The sequence below is a fragment of the Hyperolius riggenbachi genome, chromosome 1, assembly GCF_040937935.1.
Source record: "Hyperolius riggenbachi isolate aHypRig1 chromosome 1, aHypRig1.pri, whole genome shotgun sequence".
In the NCBI taxonomy this organism is placed as follows: domain Eukaryota; kingdom Metazoa; phylum Chordata; class Amphibia; order Anura; family Hyperoliidae; genus Hyperolius; species Hyperolius riggenbachi.
The window spans coordinates 195649466-195661541 of NC_090646.1; positions in this window are offsets into that span (position 1 = coordinate 195649466).

Below are 12076 nucleotides of genomic sequence, written 5' to 3' on the forward strand. Positions count from 1 at the left end.
TCCAACCAACCCAATAAGCAATGACGCCAGTATTCCAGTAGGGGGAAGGCTTTCCCACTACTACGAAACATGGTGCCAGAGGTTCACAAGTCAGTGGCTCTTGAAAATAGTGTTGGAAGGTTACAAGATAGAATTCGAGTATCCCCCACCCCTGCAGTATGTGGTAACTCCACAGCCAAAATCACCAGACCAAAGGAAGGCATTACAGGAGGAGGTTGCTTCCCTTCTGGAAAAAAGAGTGATCCGAGAGGTACCATCCTGCCAGAGAGGCCAAGGGTTCTACTCACCAGTTTTTCTGATAAAAAAGCCTCAGGGAGCCTTCAGATTTATTCTAAATTTAAAGGGGTTGAACAGGGCCGTAAAATACAGGAAGTTTCGAATGGACAATGTGAAGTCTGTAATAACCCTGTTGCAAAAAGACTGTTTTCTAGCTTCTCTGGACCTCAAAGATGCCTACCTGCATGTACCAGTTCATCTAGAGTCCCAGCAATTCCTAAGATTTGCAATTCACCTACAAGAAGAGGTAAGACATTTCCAATTTAATGTGTTACCTTTTGGGCTAGCCTCATCACCTTGGCTGTTCACAAAGGTGATGGCAGAAGTTTTGGCAGTCTTGAGGTGTAGGTCCATTAACATCATTGCTTACCTAGATGATTTATTGATTTGGGGTAATTCTTTACAGTCTGTAAGTGATCAGGTTAAGATATGCATTGATAGTCTAGAGTCTTTAGGCTGGTTAATTAACTGGTCAAAATCGGCGCTAATACCCAGCCAATCTATGGAATATCTGGGGTTTATTTTTTCCTCCCGCCAGCAAAGAGTATTTCTCCCAGAAAGAAAAGTTTCGGCAGTACTTAATTCTGTTCTTTCTTTTCAGAAATCAAGGTCCATCAGTATAAGAAAAGCCATGGCACTTCTCGGTCTGTTAAGCTCAGTCTTCCCTGCAGTACAATGGGGTCAATTCCATGCCAGGAACCTGCAGTTGTGGATACTAAGGAGCTGGAACAGGAACATTTCAGCACTAGAAAGGAAGATTCTGATCCCATACGGTGTGAAAGTGTCGTTAAACTGGTGGCAGGAACTGTCTCACCTATCGGAAGGCCGCATGTGGTTTTTTCCAGTACAAAGAATCATAACGACGGATGCCAGTACGTGGGGGTGGGGCGCTCACATGGACTCTCTACCAGCACAAGGGCAGTGGTCCAGGGCTATGGCAATAAGATCCTCCAACAGCAGAGAACTGGAAGCAGTATGGAGAAGCCTTCAATTCTTCAAGGATCAAATCAATCAGTGTCATGTCCTGATCAGGTCCGACAACAGCAGTGTAGTGGCTTACCTGAATCATCAGGGAGGAACAAGAAGTCGTCGGTTGTGGTCTCAGACAGCAAGGATTCTGCATTGGGCAGAGAGCAACTTAACATCCGTCAGAGCAGTTCATTTGAAGGGGACTTGCAATGTTGTGGCAGACTATCTCAGCAGGTCAGCGATATTACAAGACGAATGGTCTCTGAATCCAGAAGTATTTGTTCAGATCAGCCAGGCATGGGGCACCCCTGCAGTAGACTTATTCGCAAGGAGACAAAATTCAAAGTGTCTAAAGTTTTGCTCCCTGTATCCAAAGGACAATCCGTGGGAAATAGACGCTTTCTCGATAGAGTGGCGGGTGAACCTGATGTATGCATTTCCCCCAATACCTCTGATATCAAGGGTTCTGAACAAGATTATGCAGGACAGAGCACAAGTAATTCTCATAGTACCTTTCTGGCCGAAAAGACCGTGGTTTGCTCTGTTACAGAATTTAGCGATGTGTCAACCAATAATGTTGCCAGTCAGAACAGATTTGTTGTCGCAGGGCCCAGTTCTTCACCCGGACTTCAAGCGTCTTCACCTTTCAGCATGGAGATTGAGTGGGGAATCCTGAAATCAAAGGGGTTTTCGGATAAACTTTCTGAAACGTTAATACAATCCCGCAAGAAGGTGACGAGGCAGATTTATCAGAAGACATGGAAAATTTACTGTGAATGGTGTACAAGGAAAGAGAAGGATTCTAGACTTTCCGCCTCAGCTCTGGAATTTCTTCAGGATGGATTTCAGATGGGGTTAAGTTCCAGCACTCTTAAAGTTCAGACAGCAGCTTTGAGTGTATATTTAGAGAGAAGATTAGCCCAGGAGGAGTTTTTTCTTCGTTTTTTTCAGGGAATTAAACGTCTCAGGCCTGTGATGATATCTAAGGTGCCCCCTTGGGACTTGAATGTGGTGTTACAGAGTCTTTGTGAACATCCCTTTGAGCCTCTGGATCAGATTCCAGATAAATTTCTGACGTTGAAAACGGCCTTTCTTCTGGCAATCACCACAGCCAGGAGAGTCAGCGAACTTCAGGCCTTATCCATTAAGCCACCTTATTGTACCATCTCGGAGGATAGGATTACTCTACGTCCAGACTTTGCATTCCTTCCTAAAGTGACTTCAAAGTTTCATCGATCTCAGGAGATCTTTCTGCCATCATTCTGTGATAAACCAACTAATGAAAAGGAGAGGAAGCTTCATTGTTTGGATGTTAGAAGGTGTATCCTTCATTATCTTGAAAGGACTGCATCTTGGAGAAGATCAGATGCCTTGTTGGTGCTGTTTGCGGGGAAATTCAAGGGGAGGCAAGCCTCTAAGACATCAATTGCAAGATGGATCAGACAAACTATCACCGCGGCTTATCAGACTCAAGGGAGGCCTTTACCGACCTCAAATAAAGCTCACTCCACAAGAAGTGTATCAACATCTTGGGCAGAGAGGGCAGGCGCCTCGATAGAGCAGATTTGCAGAGCGGCCACCTGGTCCAGCCAAAATACGTTTGTCAAACATTATAGACTAAACTTATTAGCCAATACTGATCTAGCATTCGGAAGAAAGGTGTTGCAGGCAGTAGTCCCTCCCTAACTTATAATGTTCTTGTTTATCGTCTCATAGGAGGGGTGCTGTCAGGAGGACGTTCTGGGAAAGCCAAGCTTACCTCGGGTAATGTCTTTTCCAGTAGTCCGAGTGACAGCACCCCTCCGGCCCACCCTAATAAAGGGCATAATTAAATTAATCGTTTCAGCAGCATTTGGTGTCCGTGTCTTTTTTTATAACTGAATACCTTTTGTGAGTAACATCTTTATATACTACTCCTGCCTGCCTGTTATGCAAATTTGTATCTTATAGCTTCCTGTCCAAAGTTTGGGAGGGAGACAAGTCTCATAGGAGGGGTGCTGTCACTCGGACTACTGGAAAAGACATTACCCGAGGTAAGCTTGGCTTTTTTTTTCTTGGAGATTATTTTATTTACTTACCCCCCTCAGTTTTCACCCCTATCAGAGTGACTTTACTAAGCCCGTATAATACACATATCCTTTAGTTAAACCTCCTTAGCGGTAACCCCGTGTGTGACACTCGGTAAGCCGCCGGAGGGTGCCGCTCAGTCCCTGCTGGGCCGATTTAAATATTTTTTTTTTTTGCTGGACGCAGCTAGCACTTTGCTAGCTGCGCCAGCACCCCGATCGCCACCGCCGCGCGCCCGATCGCCACTATCCGGTGCGGCGCGGGCCCCCCCCAGACCCCGTGCGCTGCCTGGCCAATCAGTGCCAGGCAGCGCCGAGGGTTGGATCCGGAGTCCCAATGACGTCCCGACGTCGGTGACGCCATGGCGACGGGGGAAGCCCTCCAGGAAATCCCGTTCTTTGAACGGGATTTCCTGATCGGAGATCGCCGAAGGCGATCGAAGCGGGCGGGGGGATGCTGCTGAGCAGCGGCTATCATGTAGCGAGCCCTGGGCTCGCTACATGATTTAAAAAAAAATTTTTTTTAAAAACCTGCTGCGCTGCCCCCTGGCGGTATTTTTCATACCGCCAAGGGGGTTAAACAATGAGCTCTCCTTTATTTTCTATGTCACCAATGCGCCACAATTTCTTCTTACCCTTTCTACACAGCAAAATTCCATGTCCTCATAACCAACTCCCTTTCCCCAGATCTGCATACTCAGCCTCCCACTTTCCTAGTGCAGTTGCAGGCATTTACAGTCCATTGTGACACCCTTTAGTTAGGCACATGTCGTTTCCGCCCTCACATCGCGTTGCATCTGGTTTCTAACTGGAGCAAACCACGGAACCAGGAAACTATTTAGATCATTTTCAAATGTGTACTCATAACATGCTGATGTGTGGGCATACTCATGTGAAATGCATTGTCTTATGCTGGCAACATTTTAAATAAACTTAGTAACCATTGTTACAACTTTTTTATTTTCCTACTTGCACCTGCATACAACCATTGCTTAGCGGTACATCTTTTTTACTGCAGGCTGCTCCATATTAGCCTATTTGAATATGCTCTCAATGAGGCCTAGTGCACACCACAACCCTCTAGCAGATCCGCAAAATGCTAGAGGTTTTTGAAGCAGATTTCAGAGCGATTCTAGGCATGTTTAGACGTTTTCTCACATGCCTAGCATTTTTGTGTAGCAGATTTCAAATATTGTTACAGTAAAGCGGTTACTGAACAGCTTCTGTAAAAAAAAAAAGCATGGAAAAGCGTAGTGATCTAGCGTTTTTCAGAGTGGTTTTCCACTTTCCTATACTTTAACATTGAGGCAGGAACACAGGTTTCGCAGGCACCACTGTAGTGAATTAAAGCTTCTTTATTGGTCACATCAGACAAAGCAGAGGGTACAACGACCGACCGCTGTTTCGAGCAACCTAGCTCTTTATCAAGTTGTTCAACACTGCATAAAATTACATACATATCATGTGCTTATATAGGGTCTAAAGACCAATCAGAATGCAGCACTGGTGTCATCCAATCACCAGACGTTCTGTCACCAGAGGACCTGATGGAAGACTTCACTATCTAAAGAATAGATTTCTTTTCTTTAGATAGTTAAGTCTTCCATCAGGTCCTCTGGTGACATAACGTCTGGTGATTGGATGACACCAGTGCTGCATTCTGATTGGTCTTTAGACCCTATATAAGCACATGATATGTATATAGTTTTATGCAGTGTTGAACAACTTAATAAAGAGCTAGGTTTCTCGAAACAGCGGTCTGTCGTTGTACCCTCTGCTTTGTCTGATGTGACCAATAAAGAAGCTTTAATTCACTACAGTGGTGCCTGTGAAATCTGTGTACCTGCATCTTACGGCTCTAGTGGTGTGGAAAGCTGACTGCCTAGGCACACTATCTCTTATACATGGGTGCTGTCCCAATCACAATTCCTGGATTCCTTTAACATTGAGGCAGAAACGCCTTAGAAATCTAAAAAGTGCTGCAGCCCCCGAGTTTATGTTTGTGGAAAAAACGACCCACTCTGGTGTGCACCATCCCATTCATTTTCATTAGCCAAGCATTTTTCCCTCCAGCTCCAAAAAATGCTCCAAATCCGCTCTGGTGTTCACCAGCCCTAACTGGAGAATACACCACACTACCTATTAAAGCAACTGGAAATTATTTTGGAGCAAGGAGCCTGGTCCCTGGCATAAAGGTGGCTGGCTCCTGAATCCTAGAGAACCAGGTGAGAATCCAATTGGCTAAAAGCTATTCAAGTACACACTGTGAACTCATTCCTTTTTTGTTTTTATCTGTTCCAGTCGAGTTCTACAAGTTGCACCAGTGGTACCTGCTTCTCACCTGAAAGGAATGTATCTAGGGAAACTATCCCTTTAAACCAATTCTTAGCTGGATACTAATCCGTTAGTAGTGATAAATGTACCCCCAACGATGGCTGAAAATTGTGATTTAAAGTGAAAATTCACAAACTGGAAATTTGCAACAAGCTCCATTGACTTTAATGGCAGGCAAACATCAAGACTTTCAGGGTATCCCTGCAGCCACAATTTTCTTTAAAAAGATTTACAAAAACCTGGACAGTGGCATGGTGGAGGGGGATCAAGGTCAAAATGTTCCTCCAAAAATACGTATTTTGCGCAGAGGCATTTTTTCAGGCGTAAATGCCTTATAGTTTCTAGATTTTTCAAATGAATGTATTTAGAATGGTCATCATACCTGCATAGATATTGTAATGTGCAGCCACTGTGTGAGATGCCTACAAATTAGCTGTATATAAATTTAAAATGTTTCCACTTCAATGACATGTTAGTAACTTGCAGGCACTGTCTCATAGGCCATGGAAAAAGGTGGCATTTGACTTTTTGCTAATTAAAAATATCATGCAACAGACACGGTAATTTGTCAGAATCAAATTTAAGTAGGACCAAATTACATATTAGGTGCTGAAGGAGGTGCAGGATAGCTGTCTGTGTGGGCATGAGGCCTGCTATAACTGGCAAATTTTGACTAATTTTACACGTTTAAGTTTTTTTCCATTACAGGCATGTGCCAGGCAAGTAATTTGTCAGAATCCAATTTAAGTAGAACCAAATTACATACTGAGTGGTTATGGTGCAGGGTAGCTGTGCACGGGGCCAGGGTGGACTTGAGGCTTGAAGTAACTGGCATGCACCATAGTAATAGTAATCATTTTGTTTAGTAAAGCCAATCAAAGTAGGACCAAATGATATTCTGGATGGTGGTGGTGCAGAATAGGTAAGCCTGTGGCCAGGATGGGCACGAGGCCAGAAGTAACTGGCATGCGCCAGAGTTTTTTTGGGGGGTAAAGCCAATCGAAGTAGGACCAAATGACATACTGGGTGGTGGCCAGCAGAAGAGGTGGAATGCTGAGTGAGCCAGCCAACCACCTCTTCTACCTTCTGGGAACTAATAGCTTTCTTCTGTAAAAGATCACATATGCCACACCATCAGCACAACCCCTAGTACCTCTGTGCTTTGGCCTCTGCCTGTCAATTTTTGTTATAGTGAGTGACCAAGCTAAAGGAAGGTGTTATAAATCTATAATATTTTTTTTTACACACTGAGATCACTTATACCACACAGTACAGCCACGCGGATGTTGGTGGGACACTGTAGCAGTACACAGTCACACCGCAGGCACTGACCAGCAAAGGGGTATTGTCACAAATGTTTGTGACACTTATTTTTTTTTTACACACTGAGATCACCTACTGCTGCATAACACACAGGATTATCACACAGATCACCCCACCTTCTTTTCTTGTGTGGCTTTAAAGTGAACCTGAACCAAGTAAAAAAAAATTAAATAAACACATGATGCACCTGCAAATGAATATTACATACCGTATTTTTCGGACCATAAGACGCACCTTTTCTCCCCCAAAAGTGGGGAGAAAAATGTCTTATAGTCCGAATGTACAGCCAGATATCCCCCCACAAACAACTGCAGAGAGAGTAGCAGCTCTTACCTATTATGTCCTTCATCTCCGGATATGACTAGCATACACCACACATCTCACAGTGCTGCTGACCACGCTGTTCTGCACCCTGCGGCCTGTCTGCACAAACTCACCTGCAAAGTACAGTATAACATAGAAGCCACTAAGCCTTCCGATCCAGTCTCCCCACGTGAAAGGATACAGCTGCTGCATATGTGAAGTTGAGCCTTTCGAGCGTGCCGACCGCACCTATGCCGTCTCGTCTGTGGATCCAGCCGGAACATCGCTAAAGCTGAGTAGAGATGGCCCGAACGGTTCGCCGGCAAACGGGAACCGGCAAACTTCTGTGGTTCGTGGTCGCAGAGAACCACAAACTTTTCCGGAAGTTGGATTCGCCCCCCTAGTGCATCATGAGGGTCAACTTTGACCCTCTACATCACAGTCAGCAGGCACACTGTAGCCAATTAGGCTACACTCCCTCCTGGAGCCCCACCCCACCTTATAAAAGGCAGGCAGCGTCAGGCATTGGACTCACTTGTGCCTGCAGTAATTAGAGAAGGGATAGCTGCTGCAGACTTTCATAGGGAAAGATTAGTTAGGCTCTTGTAGGCTTGCTTGCTAGCTAATCTTCTTGTGATCTATTTGTGTGTGTGTGTGTTCCACTGACACTTGTGTTGCATAGACAGCCTTAGTAATTCCTACTGTGTGTGCCACTGCCAGGCCCAGCACATTCAGTGACTACCTGTGTGTGTGACAGGTGCACATTGTAATACCCATCACTGCATATACCTACTACCTGTTGTTCACTTCAGTGCACCCACCTACCTACGTGAACGCACGCAGTGTCACTGAGAATGTCCGGTACCTGTCTATGTGTGACAGGTGCACATTGTAATACCCATCACTGCATATTACCTACTATCTGTTGTTCACTTCAGTGCACCCACCTACCTACGTGAGCACACGCAGTGTCACTGAGCCTGTCCGATACCTGTCTGACAGGTGCACATTATAATACCCATCACTGCATATACCCACCTGACAGTCACTGTTGTTCTATCATTGAATTACCACAGTCCGGCGACCATATGGGCTTGAAAATCGCCACGGCCTGCACTCTGGCCATGGTGCGCACCAGTCCAGCACTGCCGTCACTACACAAACAGTTGTTTGCGGTGCATTACACAGTGAGTTTGGTGTGTCAGTGTGAAGCAGTACTCTAATTACACTCCCTGATTGATGTATACACATGCAAGATGTTTTAAAGCACTTTAAGCCTGCAGTTTAGCATTCAATGTGATTTCTGCCCTTCTGCTGCTTTGCGTCAAATCCAGATTTTTCCCTGGGACTTTTGGCGTCTATCCCACTCTGCCATGCCCCTCTCCAGGTGTTAGACCCCTTAAAAATATCTTTTCCATCACTTTTCTGGCCAGCATAAATGTTTTTAGTTTTCAAAGTTCGCCTCAGGATTGAAGTCTATTGCAGTTTGCGCAAGTTCGCGCAAACCGAAATTTTGCGGAAGTTCGCGAACCCGGTTCACGAACTGAAAATCGGAGGTTCGGGCCATCTCTAAAGCTGAGCCTTCCGAGCATGCTGCCCGCCCATGTGCCATCTCATCTGTGGATATAATCAGGACATCTTTGAAGCTGAGCCTTCTGAGCACGGCGTCAACCCACGTGGGTCCAGCTGATATATGGTAACTGCCGCTATGCTGTCGGGCTATTACAGGGTAATCAGCGCGCTGTCCCATCCCTGCTGTATGTGCCGAACATACTGTTCTTCGCTGCATGGTGGTCTGCACAAACCCACAGGCAGCCGTATACACATGCATCTGTGAGGCTTAGCCGCTGAGCATTCCGATCCTGCCTGCCCATGTACAGTCTGTGGATCCAGCTGCTGCCGCTGTGTACTAGAGGTAACTAGCCCTGCAACCTTCCCTGCTGTACACTGCTGTTTGCCTGCTGGACTGTACACTGTATGCCAGTTGCCGTCAGTCAGGTCATCAGTCCTCCCACAACCTACACCCTAGCAGCCATCCCAGCCTCTGATCTCCCTTCCACCCATGGTCTACCTACTACACACCACTGGAACCCATTACATCTGACAACATAACCCCAAATCAGATGCCAGATGAGGGGAGCAGAACCACAAGATGCCCCTGTACCATGGACGCACCCAAGTTTAGTATTTTTTTTCACCTGATTTTTGTCCTCTAAAACTAGGTGCGTCTTATGGTCTGGAGTGTCTTATAGTCCTGAAAATATGGTACTTACCTCACCTCACTGTCAGTTCCTCTTAAAAGATCACCATTGTCTTCTTACAACGATTCCTTCCAATTGTGACAAGATTTTGTCAGACCTGAAATAAATCAGTTGCTGTCAGTTATAACTGAACGGACAACTGATGAGCAAGGTAATGTCCATGTTTCCATATGGCTTTAGTGGGCAATATTACACTTTAACTGTGTGCTGAACAGGAATCTGTTATGGGGTAATGGCCATTTTCAAAATGGAGAAGGGAGAATTCGATTGATCACCATAGACAAACAGGACGCAGGAGAGACAGAGGTTGAAGAGCAGACTACAAGGGAGGTAAGTATGACGTGTGTATGTTTATTTTGGCTTAAAATTTTCAGTTCAGGTTTATCCAACTTATCCAAATGACAGTTGCTTTTGTCTACCTTTGAGAAGGGAAATGTGACATTGTACACTAAAATTAAGTACAATTAAAGTGCACCTGAGACGAAAGAAGTCTCTGGTTTTATTCTCACCTGGGACTTCCTCCAGCCCCCTTGAGGCCACTGGGTCTTTCGCAGTCTCCCTAGGCCTCTCCTGTCCCTTGCTGGGTGACCCGGGGTGTCTTGCAAAGTGCTCTTAACCTCCTTAGTGGTATGTTTCTTTCCAGATTTTAGTTTCTAAAAGCAGTACAATTTTTTTCTCTGGAAAGAATCATACTGGTAAGTATTGGCAGCCAGAGAGTGACCCCCAAGTGTAGGTAGCCAGAGTGTACTCCCTAGTTTAGGTAGCCTGTGAGGCGGGTTCCTCAGGTGGCAAAAGTGTGGGGGAGGCCTGGCCATGGGTGTGGGGGCCACCGAGCTGGAGGAGGTAGCAGTCAAGTGGGGGAGCAGCGGGCACAGCGGTGGGGAGGGGGTCAGACCCTCCCCCCCCCTCACCTGGGGTTCCCCCGTCCACGCTCCCCCTTCAGCTATTTTAGGAAAATGTAAGGCATCGAGTGGGGAAGCAATTTTCTACTTCCTTACTTGCGTTCCACCGCTCGCTGCGTCACTTCCTTCAATGCCGCCCACTGAAATACAATGGGCGGTATTGCAGGAAATTACGCAGCGAGCAGTGGAACACAAGTAAGGAAGTAGGTAATTGCTTCCCTAGTCGCTGTTCGTTGACTTAAATTTACCTAAAATAGCTGGAGGGGGAGCCTTGACGGGGGAGCCCCAGGTGAGGGGGCCTTCCTGGCTGCTCCCCCCTCCAGGCTACCTATAGGGGTGGGGCGGCATCCTCACAAGTTTGCCTCAGGCGGCAAAAAGTCTAGAACTGGCCCTGACCCCAGTACAGGTAGCCAGAGTGTGCCCCCATTATGAGTAGCCACAAAGTGCCCCCCCCCCCCAGTATAGATAAAGTACAGATAGGCAGGGAGTTCCCCCCACACCTCTTCCTTTTATAGGTAGCCAGGCTGCCCCCCCCCCCAGTTTAGGAAGCCAGAAAGTGCTTCCCGTTATAGTTAGCCTCATAACTGAGTCATTTCATACACCGTATGCTGTTCTTTCTCCTGGTCCTGAAACAGCCTGTTGCGACAACCCCTGTAGCAAACCTGACCGCCATCACCTTCTCCAGATAGACGGTTACTGCTGACCTCCCTCAGTTTAGGGGGTCAGAACCATACTGTCCTACAGAAAAGGTAACACTTGACAACTTTGCTTACTAAACTGATGACTTCAAGATGTTGTGAACATATTCTTCAGTGGAACTTCCTACAAATCATTTTGCAGTACAGTACCTTGACATTACAGGTACTTTCTGATTTTAGCAGTATTTGCTACCATAGCTTCTGCCTGCATCTCCTATTGTTAACACTGGGAGGCACACTTGTGGAACAAGTAGATAATAGAGGATGGACAAAGGTTTTTTTTATGTCTCCATCACTGTTAGCATCTACCCTTAGCTGTCCAGTGCAGAACGCTACAATCACAGGCTGCAGAAGTAGTTTATGAAAAGACAGAAACAACATTATGCCCACAGCTGTGTGATTAACATATGAGACATAAGACATGTATTCAGCCAAACACTGGCCTCAGGAGAACAGCCAAAGGGAAGAGGTTCAGTTTTGTTCAGTTTCTGTTAGTTTTCGCATACTAATAGTGATGTCACTCCTCAGCATGCACGCACAGACACACAAACACTCAAATAGAATCTATGAGTAATGGTGAACCTATATATACAATAAATATGATTTTACAAATAACATTTTAAAAACCAAGGCAAATGTATGTTTAAAAATATACATCATGTGCAGGAGAATCTTGAAGGGGCCCTGAAGCGAGGAAAAAGTAAAGTATACACAGCACCTAATTGGACACTGACTATAAGAATTCTGGGTGGCCACCTCCTAGCTGGGAAGTGGGGGAGCACTGAGACAGCCACACACACTTCAAGGTTGTGGCGAGAGAGGCGGTTACACACAGCCCCGTTTCTAGGGGCAGGCAAGGCAGGTGTCCGCCTGGGGCGCAGTGAGGGAGGGGGGAGCAGCAGACACATCAGGACACAGCTGCAAGGAGGGGGGGGGGGGGTAAA